The 13,717-nt window shown below is 44.4% G+C and overlaps 1 long non-coding RNA gene across 2 annotated transcripts in view; it reads right to left on the reverse strand.

Annotated features, from left to right (window-relative positions):
• The window catches only part of LOC149328333 (uncharacterized), a 77,906-nt gene extending 64,400 nt beyond the window's left edge, over positions 1–13,506 (reverse strand). Inside the window, exons 1-3 of one of the 2 annotated variants that reach the window (XR_016285661.1) lie at positions 13,076–13,506; positions 11,555–11,842; positions 7,516–9,448 (exon numbers count right to left, since the gene is read on the reverse strand). This is a non-coding gene — a long non-coding RNA (uncharacterized LOC149328333). Of the gene's footprint in view, positions 1–7,515; positions 9,449–11,554; positions 11,843–13,075 lie in introns of those variants that run through there. The other variant, XR_016285660.1, reaches the window with a different exon arrangement.
• Between the last annotated feature and the right edge of the window lie 211 nt (positions 13,507–13,717).

Genomic DNA, 13,717 nt, shown 5'->3' on the forward strand with positions numbered 1-13,717 from the left:
CACAGGCTGCTTAGGGCATTGTTTTCAGTACCTACGACCCAAATTCGTCGACCAGAGTGAGATGACCAAATAGCAAGAAAAGATTATCGATGCCGAACCGTTTTCTTGTAATTCCAGGAGCCGTTATGTATACTGTAAGAGAGTGGATAATGGTCTATATTCTGAGTACCATCGAGTCAAAGCATGCTTAATCGAGCAAATGTTTTAAGGGCAGCATTTCGAAAATGTCGATTTAGGAGATCACTCTGGCAAGAGCAGGAGAGAGTGCAATGCGTTACAGTTCTCTCAAAGGTCCAGTGGCCGTAGACAATTCTTCCCACCAGCTTCCGTGATGTGATAAAGTGAAGTGCTGTAAATAGAATTGTTCAGATGTTAGAGTCTGTAAAGCTAGCTTCTATAACAAGTAAACAGGTTTGAAAAGGATATCAACCAGCATAATCACCTGAAGTCGCCTTCTCTGACGGTAGGAAGTTTTTCCTACCTCGAACACCGGTGTGCGGTGCCCCGTCAAGTGACTAAATACGTCTGCTACATGTAACGCTTCTATATACCTCATTTGAATGAGCTAGGAGCTTAAATGACTCGTGTTGTTCTGTCCAGCGTTTAGGGCCTCTTTAAAGAATAAAAATTAACTCTGGAATTTCATTTGCGTGAGAGAAGAGAGTGTGTTTCCGGAAAACGCGGCTACAGGTAGAGTAGAGAGTCTATTGTATAATGCGACCTACCACCAGCGGCGTCATTAAGTTTCTTTCATAAAGGACCAACAAACACGCCGTGTAGAGTGGAAAAGCTCTCTGACATCTAGTGCTTTGTTTGTAAATTGCTGTAATTATTATTTTGCCTCGCACGAGGGTCGAAATAATGTTGCTTTCTCGCTAGAGGGTAGATCACGCAACGAGAATACAAAGCCCTGAGAAACAAAATTGGGCGAACTTCGAAAAAAAAAAGTTTTCGTTCAGACACAGATGAAAGTTTTCATTCAGAACACTCTGTGTACCCGTCACTCTGTGTACCCGTCTGCGCACAATACGCATTGGGGGCTTTTTATATGGGTCGAGACACGTGGCGTTTCTCTTGACAGCTGCGTGTAAAAGTTTTTGTGCCTGAACTTTCAGTCACTGAAGCGCGTGGCTTGCACAGGCTGGTACCGAATGTAGACGCGTCGGCATTCGATCGATTTGCTTTAGTACAAAACAAGCAAGCCTGGAGAATTGCCTAATGTCAGCTGGGACACCGCACCACGTGATAAGGTTGCCGTCACTCTTTCGGTAGTTTTCCAGTGAGAGTTTTTTTTGTTTTTGTTTTCAAAAAAGCATGGTGCTGCAGAGGTTCTGTCAAAAAACAATTGTTGACTGCTTCGGCACTCGCTCACTCGCTTTTGAGTTCCCATAGAAAATCATTAGCAGCGGCGACGACCACGCAAAAAACAACTGTCGCCAAGGAAACTCCTTACTTGGCTTGAATGCCAGTACACCACAAATGAAAAAAGTAAATGGCAGCAAAACAAATGCGTACAGCCAGCTGCCATCCATATGAAATAGCGCCTCTCTCGTCTATAGCCCACTTTGCCACGTCTCATTTTTTGTAACATATTTTACAGATACGTTTGCGAACACTTGAAATAATTCCTGATAATAATCTGGTAATCTGATAATCTACTCCACCTAGGCTGATTTTCCTAAACATTTGACCAACACAGTTCCCACTTCGAGTTATTGATCAAAATGCTCTCACCCTACAATACGTTTGCCGTCCCGGTTAGCTCAAATGATAGACCGACTGCTCCGGTGAACCGGTGGTCCCGGGTTCGAACCCCGGACCAGGACGAATTTTTCTTTAACTACGAAGTTTCTGAGAAATCTGTACAACTTTAATCTGTAGCCGTATGGCTGCGCTCGGGTGGACGTCAATGAGTAATTACTCGCCTATTACAAATCTACTCCCCCTTGTGGGATTCCCCTAAACATTTGATCAACACAGTTCTCACTTCGAGTTATTGATCAAAATGATCTCACCCTAGAATAATTTGCCGTCCCGGTTAGCTCAAATGGTAGAGCGACTGCTCCGGTGAAGCGGTGGTCCCGGGTTCGAACCCCGGACCAGGACGAATTTCTCTTTAACTACAAAATTTCTGAGAAAGCTGTATATCTTTCCTTTGTAGCCATATGGCTACGCTCGAGTGGATGTCAATGAGTAATATACTCCCTTATTACAAATCTACTCCACCTGGGGGGATTCCCCTAAACATTTGACCAACAGATGGTAATGTGTGTTCCTGATAAACATCTGGCGAGCAAAACAGTAGTCCAGTGCGAACAGGTGGGAAATAATCATTCTAATTCTTCAAAAACTGCGTGCTTGCTACAATAAAAACACGTACACTTCGGAAGCAAAATGAGCCTCATGTTTCTTTTGAAAAGCAAAAATCAAATTCATATCGTTCCACTTCAGACGACTAAGTCCTGTCACTCGTCACCTAAATTTTTCACGATGAGTATGGCCTGTTCAATCTGGGCGCTCTGGCTCTGCGGAAATTGCTATTTGGAGAAAATGTTCTTCGCGGTGTGACCGCCATTGCAATTTCTCAAATAACAGTTAAGAGCTATAGCAAATGAAAATTAAAAAAATAATTATGTACACACCATGAAAATATCTTTAATAAAAAAAAAACAGGTTATCCACCTCTGTGATATCAACCGAGTCTAAATTTTGCGTATTTGTTCCGAATAAAACGGACTAGTGTATCAGATTTTTTTAACTTTAAGAAATATTTTATTTTTACTGTATTCGCTACATCCGGCTCGTTATCATTTCAAAATCCAAGAAATAGATGAGATAGTTCAGAAGCTTGTAGGCAGCTTTAAATACTAAAAAAAATGCACGCCTCGTGATAGTGAGCACATGTAAGCATGAAGTGCTTTGCTGTACAACGGCAGTCGCAGTACCACCCTAGCACGTTCTAGAAATTAAATCTCGTTGCAAGCAAGATTCTATTTCGGTCAAACACTTGTACCGTCCGTCTGCAGCGTCGGTCGAGTAGCAGAGTGCAACGCCTCGTGTGGCGCCATGGCGCCATCCCTCGGTACGGCTCGGTACCCGTTGTGCACAGTCGGGGGGCGGAAGGTAGCAATCCGAGCGCGGATTACGCAACACGCACTGCTCTCTCTCGTTTCGCTCACTCGTCACGAGGGTCACGAGCCTTGCGCGGGCACAACTTGTGCTGAGGGACAATGCATAGGGTCCTTGGGGCCACACGCTGGTTTCGACCGTCACGGGATTAGGAAGGCGCTGTTGTTGACGCGTGCGCTGCTTCGGTGGCTGTACGGCACTAAAACTGACTCACTGCGGTAGACGAAAAGTTTCGCTAAAGTTCGTTTATATTCTCTTTCATGGTTTCCGTTTGGTTCTCTCTCTGTTCTGTCCAGGGTGTCGAACCGCAACCGACCCTGAGCCCGAAACCGGATCCGAACCCGAACAACCAAACCAAACCCACACTTTTTTTAAGGAAACATTTAAGGAAAGGCGGGTTTGTAGCAGCTGTAGAAATGTTTAAGAAAAAAATAGCGATTCCACAAAGGGGCAGTGCGGCAATGCTTGCTCTCTCTGGCGTGCGATAATGATCAGGCCCAAAATGATGCTACTACAAAGAAACGCAACTGCGATGAAAAGATCTTGTCTTATGCCGATGGGCTTAAATTGGCCTGCTATTCGCAAGCGGGCCGCATCGTCACGCAGTTCTCGGTCTACTCGATCTTGAATTCTCTGACGGGCGGCTTATATCTGCCTCTCGCGGTCGCACTTCGGGCTGTTGGTGCCTGAGACGAGAGGCTTATGCTTGTCGCCTTTCTTTCGTAGAACGCTTTGGAGACGTCAGACGTGGGCAATTCACAGCAAACTCTCTCGGCTACATCGGCTCCAGGTGGGTAGAAGGTGGGGAGGAGGACAAGATGGGCGACGGTGCATTTTTACGAGTGAATGCCTGGTTTTGCGTTCACGAGAGTGCGCATCAAGGGTGGAGGCTACATCAGACTCACTCTCTCACCCGCACTAACTCGCGTACTCGCCCGCTCGCTCACTCACTCACATACACTCGCTAACACTCACTCACTCACTCACTCACACTCACTCACTCTCAGTCACCCACTAACTCACTCGTTCACTCTGCTCACTCACTCACTCTGCTCACTCACTCACACACATTCACTCGCTCACTCACACCCACCCACTCACTCTCACTCACTAACTCACTCGCTCGCGCACTCTGCTCACTCACACACCCTGCTCACTCACACACACTCACTCTCACTCACTCACTCAGACTCACTCGCACTCCCTCACTCACACTCTCTCACTCCCTCACTCACACTCGCTCACTCACACTCACTCTGCTCACTCAATCACACTCACTCACTCACTATCACTCACTCACACTCACTCACACTCACTCACTGTCTCACTCACTAATACTCACACACACACACACATACACACACAGTAATTTTGGGAAAGGAGACTATACTGCTCATGCAGTAAAGAACACAACTACCTTACTCTAACCCCGAGATCCGGAGTTAGATTGGAACCAATCGCGGCGCAACAGAGGAGCTTCGTTTACCGACGCCTCGGGCCAGTCGGATATCTCCGAAGCTTCTTTTTGTTGTTGGCGCATGAAATATCGGGAACCTCCCTGTCCCCTTCATTCGTCACTTGACCGCACGGTTCTCTGAACAGTTACTTCGTCGAACACGGTGGTTGTTCGAGTTTATCAATCATGCATTTTCCCCCACGTTAAACAGTTCTATTTAGATGAAAAGTTTAGCCGGAATTTTGTAGTTTTTCATTACAGACAGAAATAGTATAGTGTAAGGGGTGATCTCAAAATTGTTTTTAAGTCTGCTGAATTATGTCCGAAACGAACATAGCATCACAACTAAACACAAATAATTTCATTGTTCAACAGTTTCTCGTTGCTCTCACATGTAGCAATTCACTGGCCACGACACAAACGTCCCCTTTGTGCGAACGCCCGTCCTAGCACGTAAGGTTCACGTTTGAAGTCTAAAAAACGTTTTAGCGGCCTACTGCGTCTATATCCTCTGACCTCGCTTCAATGCACCGACGCCAAGAAAGGCTAGGTAATGTTGCATGTATATGGGAGGAATTCAGGATCAGAAACTGACATCTGCCTTCTGGAGAGGCTGTACGGTTGTTACTGTTATAAAGACAAGCCAAGATTCTGGAAACCAAATGTATCAGCTCAAAATTCTCTCACGATTATGTCCAGAAAAGACAGATGAGAACTTAATATCTTAATGAGCACAGCTGCCATGAAGTGGTGGTGTGTTGTTTTGAAAAATAAAAGCCCTGAATTAAGTTGGGGACAGAAAGTGCGTTACAGATTCACCAGACTCTATGAAGGTAGCAAAAAATTCCGTCGACATAAAGGCTCCTTTTGATAGCGCTCTATAAAAGCCACAAAAATTGGAGGGGCACATAAGCTCTACCGTAAGGGTATGACGCGACAGAATTAATGGTTAATGTCCATAGGTGCAGAATTCTTCATTCTCGACTTTACGTCCATAGGTCCGAGGGCATTCCTCATACCACTCCTGGCACAGTGGGGCTGAGGCTAAGCAGTGCGCCACTGCCCTGCAGTGGCAGGTGATGCCATCGGTGGGGCATGTGCGACCCAGGTTACTCTTCTCGAGCACCCTCTCGCGACCAATCATTAACTTTACTCTCGCCTCCCACGGTGTTCAGTTTGCTTACTATCCGATGGGCGTGTTTTGATGACGTCACAGGTCACGTGACCTAAGTGGCCCCCCCTAGGCTGGTTCTCCGAGGATTTTTAGCTCACAACGACACCACCACCGGTTTTCCATAGAGCGAGGTCCTTAACGTAATAGTGTCAAAATGCTACGTTGAGCATGTGCCTTCTTCGTCGCACAATGCAGCAATTGCAACAACGTGGCGACGCAAGGTCGCCATGAAGATGTTGCAAATTTGCGTATGTGTAAACATGAAGTGCTCCCATCCCGTCCTTATCTTTAGAATGTGTTTAACATCGTAGCGTTAGGAGCTTGTGACGCAGAAATTCCGATGTCGGCGTCATTGACGCAGGGCGGTGGCGCATCGCTTAACCACTGCATGACTTCGCCAGCAGTTACGGTATGAGGACTCGCAGAGAACTCGGAACACGTACTCCGAAGGACTCGGACTCGGAAGTATAGACCAACGCCGCGTTTACAAAACAAAAGAGGAGTTCGCAGCAAGCGGATCGGACTGCTGGTGAAAACGAGGCTTACCGCCCTTAGGAATTCATGGAAGTAAAAGTTTCGAAGCAGTTTTTTGATTTCGCGGTGCACCTATGGTGTTCCTTCATGAAGACGACGAAATTCATCGTAGAACGGGTTGTGAAAGTACAAAACGTTATTTCGAGGGCGATCTATTTTTGAAACACCGCGCTAAGTGCACGTGGGGTGATTACCTGGTGGGTCTACGCAACGGGACATCGGCCCATTGAAAGACATGTAAGCAAAAAGTGTCAAATTATATTTCTTGTTTGACAGGGCACCCATGGATGCGGCCGTTCGTTGACTGTTGGTGACTGCTTTCAAGAAGACTTTGCCAAGTGCGCTTCATCATTTCGAAGCTATCTTTTTAACGTGTCACGAAAAATGTGCTTTGGGAAACCGGCCGACATGCCCCTCAAAAGCGCTCCCTCGTTGGCATTTTTGAAAAATGATTCAGTCCGGAGCTGCGAACTTTGGAAATCAATATGAAAAGTGTTGTGCACAGCTATTAAAAATACTTTCCGTTCCGTCTGATATCAGAGTTTTTTAAGCCTGCGCAATCCGAATAAAATTCCGCAACTGCCATAGCGTATTTTTTTATGAATATGAATTTGTGATTTGTATTAACAGTTTCGCTGGCCGCATTGCAGCGGCAACGAAAAGCCAAGGAGCTTGTTTAATTCGTTGTGTATGTCAAAATGATAAACACCACGTGGTCCTACCGAGTGTCATCTTCTGCATGGTAGAGGTGTGTCCTTGGGATGTGAGCACATAAATATCCGTTAAGTGGAAGTGCCTAATTAATACTCTGACTGTTAAGCAGAAGGAACGCATTAACCAAGCATGATAACTTACAGGACGCATCACATGGTGTGTGAATTTTGCTGAAAACAAATGCCGGAACACCGAAGACATTTCCCGTGTCCCAACTTTTCTAATGAATTGCGCTCCAGAAAGAAATTATTCAGAGTCTGTATCTTCACTTGCACACTGTGAAAAGGGGGACCTTTTGACACTACAGCTATTAAAGGTTGTCATATTAGGAGGCCATTGAAACTGAACCTTGAGCCACCAGTTGAATTGAATTTTTATTCTCCAGACAGCATTGGAAGGTTTTCAGGGCTAAAAGCTGCTCTGGGCAGCTTGACGTGGCCGCTTAAACCTCCACTTGTCATTCCAACGACGACAAAAACAGTAGAAAATGCAATAACAAGAAACACATAATCAGAAACAACTTGTAACTTCACCATTGCCTTATAACTACGAGGCAGATGGAATACAAAACACAACATAACGAAAAGTGGCAAAGTATTTGTATATCACAGTTTATATTGAAAAACAATTACATTTTTAACATTGCAACACCTATTTGAACAAAGCATAATAAAAAGAATTATTGTCAAGGGAGATTTGAAATAAACTGCGTATACGGGGTGTGACAGATAACTTCTGCCAAGGTTTAAAAAATGTCGACACAACCCCAGAAAATTCCGCAGTTCGAAGGCTACAAGGAGGTTGGGAGTTCACTTGACGAGGTCAAACTATCTTATGTACCAAATTAAAAACTGCCAGTTTCGATCAACCTAATTCTGAGGTTCACTTTAGAGCAAAAGTTCGAGGTCATAATTTTTGAAACACATAGAAAAGGTTGGCTTATTGATTTATTGGGGTTAAACGTCCCAAAGGGACTCAGGCTAGGCGAGACGCCGTAGTGGAGGGCTGCGGAAATTTCGACCACCTGGGGTTCTTTAACGTGCACTGACATCGGACAGTACACGGGACGTTGAAAAGGCCCAGTTGAGTTGTTTGTTTAGTGTTTTTGATCTTGATAAACTTTATCCGCACAAAAGAAACGTCGCGATATTGAAAATTATCATATGCCAACACGCACCAGTGTCCCGCGGTTAGGAAAGCCAAACGCGCTGCGATTGAGAGAACTCAGCAACGCAAAGCTGTGGAGAACAAAGAGGCCATCGACCAAAGTGGCGGTTTCGCGATGCCCGCAGACCCTGAGCTTTGTTAAAACCCTGTTTCTTCAACAGGAGTGCTGCCACACCATTATAAGCAACCTGAGCTGAACTCTGCCGTTTAGATCGCCCCACCATAACACATAGCATAGCGAGAGAAACAACCAGCTTTTTGCGCACTCGTAGTGCTTTTCCACGCATGAGCTGTGTCGAGTCAAGTAAGTGGGCTACGTCGAGAGAAGGTAAGCATGGAATGTTGTGCTAAACGCGCGCCTCTAACAGTTAAGATTATCATCTCATGATTTTAGCGCCCCAAGCGACTGAAGTCAGCAGTTTTTAGGCGCCCATGGATGGATGCATGGATGTATGGAAGATGGGATCGTCTCTTTTTAAACGGGCTGGTGGCAGTTGCCACTATCCTCTACTTTTTCATTTATTTTTATAGAACTGTGTTATAAATCGGTCAAAAATTTGCCATTTTCTTTAAATGCATTTTCAGTCCTGCACGTCTAACGTTATGTGACCTCTATGCTTCTGTGTCTACAATCTCCCAATGGCTTTTTGCAAGCTTCCTCCGCAGGTTCATTTACGTGACCAATGCTATCTCTATATCCTAGGTCTTCCGGGAGAGTGACTGCGCCTGCATCGACATCCGGATGGATACCATAACATTCGAGGGGGAGGTGTTTTTTATGTTAGTTTAAAAACGTTAGAAATCATCATGTTAGTTGAAAGCCAAATACTATGACCTAGTTATCCCTCAAGCAAGTGCCCTTAAAACTTTTAAATCAATGAATAGGAACCGTTTATACTTGTCTAAACTTCGTTCTTTAATCATTTTCGCTTATTTGTTTATCTTATTTTGGAATTAGGCGTCCTTATCTTGTTCTTCCTCAAGAAGTGATGCATGTAGAGGAGCTTCGTAATGGCTATATGGTGCTGCAAAAACACTTCGAACTTCTATAGTTTTGAAAAATGCTGTAGAAGAACTTGTTTATTGATATGGTTCCAACCAGAATTCATCTCAAAAACAGCGTACAAGCTACGTGATGCAAATCGACATGTGGTAATACAGCGAAAGAGTCTTTTGAGAGTCACAGATTGTCACAAATTGTTGAGTACATTCCGTGCAAGCATTTGGCCTCGCGCTCCCTCCTTTCACGCGCAGTTCACAGGCGCCATACCGACCTGCAAAAACAAAAAAAGAGAAACTGCGTATTACCTTTGGTTCTTTTACCAAAGCAAGTACTAACTTTCGTATGAAGCTAGTGAGTCCTCAGTTCTCATGCTCCACATGCCGTTTGCTATTGAAGGGTAGCGTCAATCCGTTCCCATGCAGAATATTGTGGAAAGATCTAAAAGCATGCCAGGTCTGAATATTGTCACATGGAAATATTAGTCACCTACCGTTTTTAAATAAACGTAAATGGTATTACCCCGCACCTCCACCAAGGATGTTACGAGGAAATACTATTTACATTTATTTACAAACGGTAGGTGAATAGCTCCTAGCGGCGAAAAGCAGGAAACACTAACGCGAACAGGAAGCACCATCAGCCTCTTCTTCTTCGTTCGTCCCTTTCACGCAGGAGGCCACTTTGACTTCCACTTCCTCTTCGTCGTAGCAATATAATATTTTCACGTAGTGGTGACTGCAGTCCGGCGAACAGGAACAAAGCGAGAATGTCTTCGAAATGTAACTCTTTATTCGGGCTGACTCGCGCCCGCAAAGAACTGAATCACTCGGCGGCGGCGTAGCAACAAGCATGCTCGGCGGTCGTCGAACAGAATGCCCGCCGCTGTCGGCCGTGCTCTTTTTAAAGCTGATAGCGAACATTCGAGATAAAGCTTGGGAAGTTAATAGAACCTTCTCGCACTCAGTACAATCGGCTCCGCCTGGATGCGATCAATAGAGATAATTCTAGGCGCGTCTTGCGTCATAAACGAAGCGATAAAGCGGCGTCCCGGCAGCCTTGAAGCATGAACAAATAAACACAACAAACAAACCTACAAAGATTCGCGGCCATATTTGAACATTCAGGAGAGGGCTGTTTTCAGACAGTTACTGAAAGTAGTTGTATAAAATAGTAATATTGTGCGTTTTTTCGGCTGCAGTTTTTAAGCTGTCTAGTGCCGAATAATAGATGCTTGGCACGTAACAGGGATTCAATCGCGCCATAGCTTTCGGGCTTTGATTTCCTACCATATAAGAGCAGCATTTCATAACCTGTGCGCCATTTCAAGTCACTGAACGTCTGAAGAGAACGGACAACATCAAACCAAGTCAGAGCAGATCTGCTGCGGGTAAAGTAATTTTCTTCGTAACTGTTCCATCATTGCGGCCACCAACTAATAAATCATATAGTATCGGAAATTTCGGATTTGCTGTTAGTACTTTTTGCAATATATTCAAAAGTAGGCTATTGTGCAAATATATCAGCATGCTCGGGGATGTTCTCCTAAATTGCAGTTTTAGGGGGATCGAGCCCATTCTAGGCCCAATAGGCGCTAACTTCAAATATGTGTCACCATTGCATGCACAAGGCTTGCCCCCGTAGCGCTGGTTCGGGCGATAACTTGCATCTTTTTCTTTTATGAAAGTCTAGTAGGTATCAAATGTATAGCGCTATCAGTCTGAAATGCTACAGCAGCAGTGTCCTAGTGGTTTCAAGCAGTCGACTCGCATGCGGGAGCTGCGGGGTTCGACACCCAGTGCGGCCGGGTAGCCATCGGTGATGTAATCGGAACAAGCTTTACCGTGGCTAGGTGCTCGGCTTCTTTAAGGTGAAATGCTTGGGAAACCGACCTTTGACCTCACCTTGAGAAGACGAAAGCACCTCGTGCCATGGCACTGTTCGGCCTCAAATGCCCTTGTACCATAAAATTTAACAATCATTCATAGTGATGAATGATTACAATCATTACCAATTTCATTACTTGGTAATGATTGTAATCATTCATTTCATTTCATTTCAACAATTTCAACAATATCATTTCAACAATCATTACCAATTTCAAGTGGTACAAAAGCCACTCTATTGCAATAGAAGCTAGGCAGGTGACATCAAACAACTTCACTTACGCTGTGCGCACACGCCTGTCTGATTAATTAAAGCAATACTCGCGATGAAAGCTGAGGTGTTGTGCAGCTGAACAAAACATTCGCATTTGTACTCTTCCTCCTAGCGCGCTTACACTGATACCAGATTTTCTTCCACCTTCATGCAGCCTCGACTGCAAATGTGTGAGGTCAAAGGAATTGGGCCCTTTTGGCGTCGTTCCCGTTTAACTTACTTGAAAGGTGTACCGCAACCAGCAGGTTTGTACGTTGAAAGTTGAGTACGGTTTTTTTTTGTTACAGTTTCTGTTCACATATCCGAGCCGACCGGAGCATATTGTGTCAACGTGACGATCTCCAGAGTCTTCTTCCGCGTCCCCGCTTCTTCATTGTTTCATCGGTGCCCATAGGTAGCTGCTGAAAACATCTTTTTCAAACTTTTACCTTGTGTTCCGGAATGTGAATACGCAGGGATGACAGCGTTCAAGCGCCTCCACAAGCCTTTCTTTGCGTCTTGAGTCACGCTACGCAGAAAGAGGAGGGTATGCTTTTCACTCGATGTTCTCAGATGAACATGTAGAACCAGTATCCATCGCGGACTGGTGAAACTCTGGACAACATTATATACTCCTGTATATGCTACAGTACGTTCAGTGAGGTGGTCTGCAGAGGACCACCCTTCTGATCGACGGTAATGATTTCGTCACGTCACTGAAACATATTAACGGGTGCACGTTACGTAAGCGAGAGACACGAGAACCGAGACCAAGGATACGTGTATGTTTTTGATGCAGCGTAAAGCGTGATAAGGTAGGAGGCTGGGCGCAAAAAACTTCTCAAAAATTTCATGACGACAAGAAAAATAAACGAAAAACAAGAACTATCACTATAAAAGCCACACAAGAAGTACACAATTTGAAGTAACGCTTTACCGACAGCACCGCAAGAACGGGGCCTAGGTGCCTGTGCACAATCAGTACTAGTGTACTTTGTTAAGTGTTCGTGCCGGAATGCGGCTAGCGGACAACTGATGCCCGTTTTTTAAAACTTTTATTTATTTACTCTAAATGTAATTTCGGGCACTGCATAGAGAGGATAAAAAAAAATGGAAAGAATTTATGCCTGAAGTTGAATTCGCGCACAGGGCAGAATATTAAGTATATACCAGTGCAGAGCACTTTGCGTAGAAACGGGTGATTAAAAGAAATAGAAGCATTTCAAAGCAACAACTTATGAGACACAGCGATTACTACGGAGTAGAAAACACACACAAGCTTATTAAATCCCACTTGAATAAATGAGTCAACAAGCTTGGGACAAAGATCAGCGCATAAAAAGATAACGAGAGAATAAGAATAAGGACAATAACCACCACTTTAATACAGAGAGAAGAAGTGTATCTGCGCCGACACTCTGTCATCACTTGCCACTGTGCCAGGTGCTGTGGCAGGTGATCCACAGGGGTTGAAAAAAAATGCTTATTTTGCAGGCCTTGTGATTATCTCCTGAAAACGTGTCCCTGTCGGTCACAGGAAGTATTGAGATTATGGAAAAAAAAGGCGGATATCAATAGTCTACGCCAATGCCATGCAAATTCAAGAAGCGTTTCTATGTTGAAGTCTATAACTGTCCTAGAAATTGTAGTGGGTCTTGTAAAACAGTATAAAAATTTTGTCGTGTTGTCACATGTCATATGCTGGGAATTGTACCAGGAGTTCTACTTAAATAATTTCATTAAAGCTTTCGCAAGTACTTACGGCCGGAGAAGGTATGGCTAGCGGTTGTCAAAAAGATGCCGCAGGTGCTATGTTGGTCTTGGTACACCAACTGTTCTGTTCCTCGCTGTTGATAATCTAAAAAAGACAGGCGCATTCTGTTTTTTGCTGAAGTGAACCATGAAGAGAACGGATTCGTCGAAATATTTAACGCAACATCTCGTAATTAGCTGTTTTCTTTGTAAAACTGGGAAGAGTCAGTGATGCTAAGGTGGTTTTCAATAACGCCATATAGTTTATTCGGAATATATAACGAAGAGCAGAGCTACGCTGAATTAAAGGAAGAGGTAATTAGAACTTAATGTTTTATTCAGTTTGCAAACTGTATTGGAGTTCCAACTTAGCAAGGTTACTAGGACATGGCAAATAGGCTTGCGATAACATGCAGAATCAAGTCAGCTGTTCGTCAGTGATATAAGCTAATATGGGATGGAATCTCAGAATATTTTGCGCGAAAAGAGTCCGATGACGCAAACCATAGCTGCAGTTTTCAGTTTCTCTATGGTACTGCCACGATATTCTTCGTACCCGGCCATGCTCAGGCTTTACAATTCACACCATTTTGCATCATCCAAAGCCTGTGCATAGTGTAGAGGTACTGACTTGAAGTCGATTAAACAAACC

The sequence above is a fragment of the Amblyomma mixtum genome, chromosome 9 (genome assembly GCF_055824585.1).
Source record: "Amblyomma mixtum isolate Tamu chromosome 9, ASM5582458v1, whole genome shotgun sequence".
NCBI lineage: Eukaryota > Metazoa > Arthropoda > Arachnida > Ixodida > Ixodidae > Amblyomma > Amblyomma mixtum.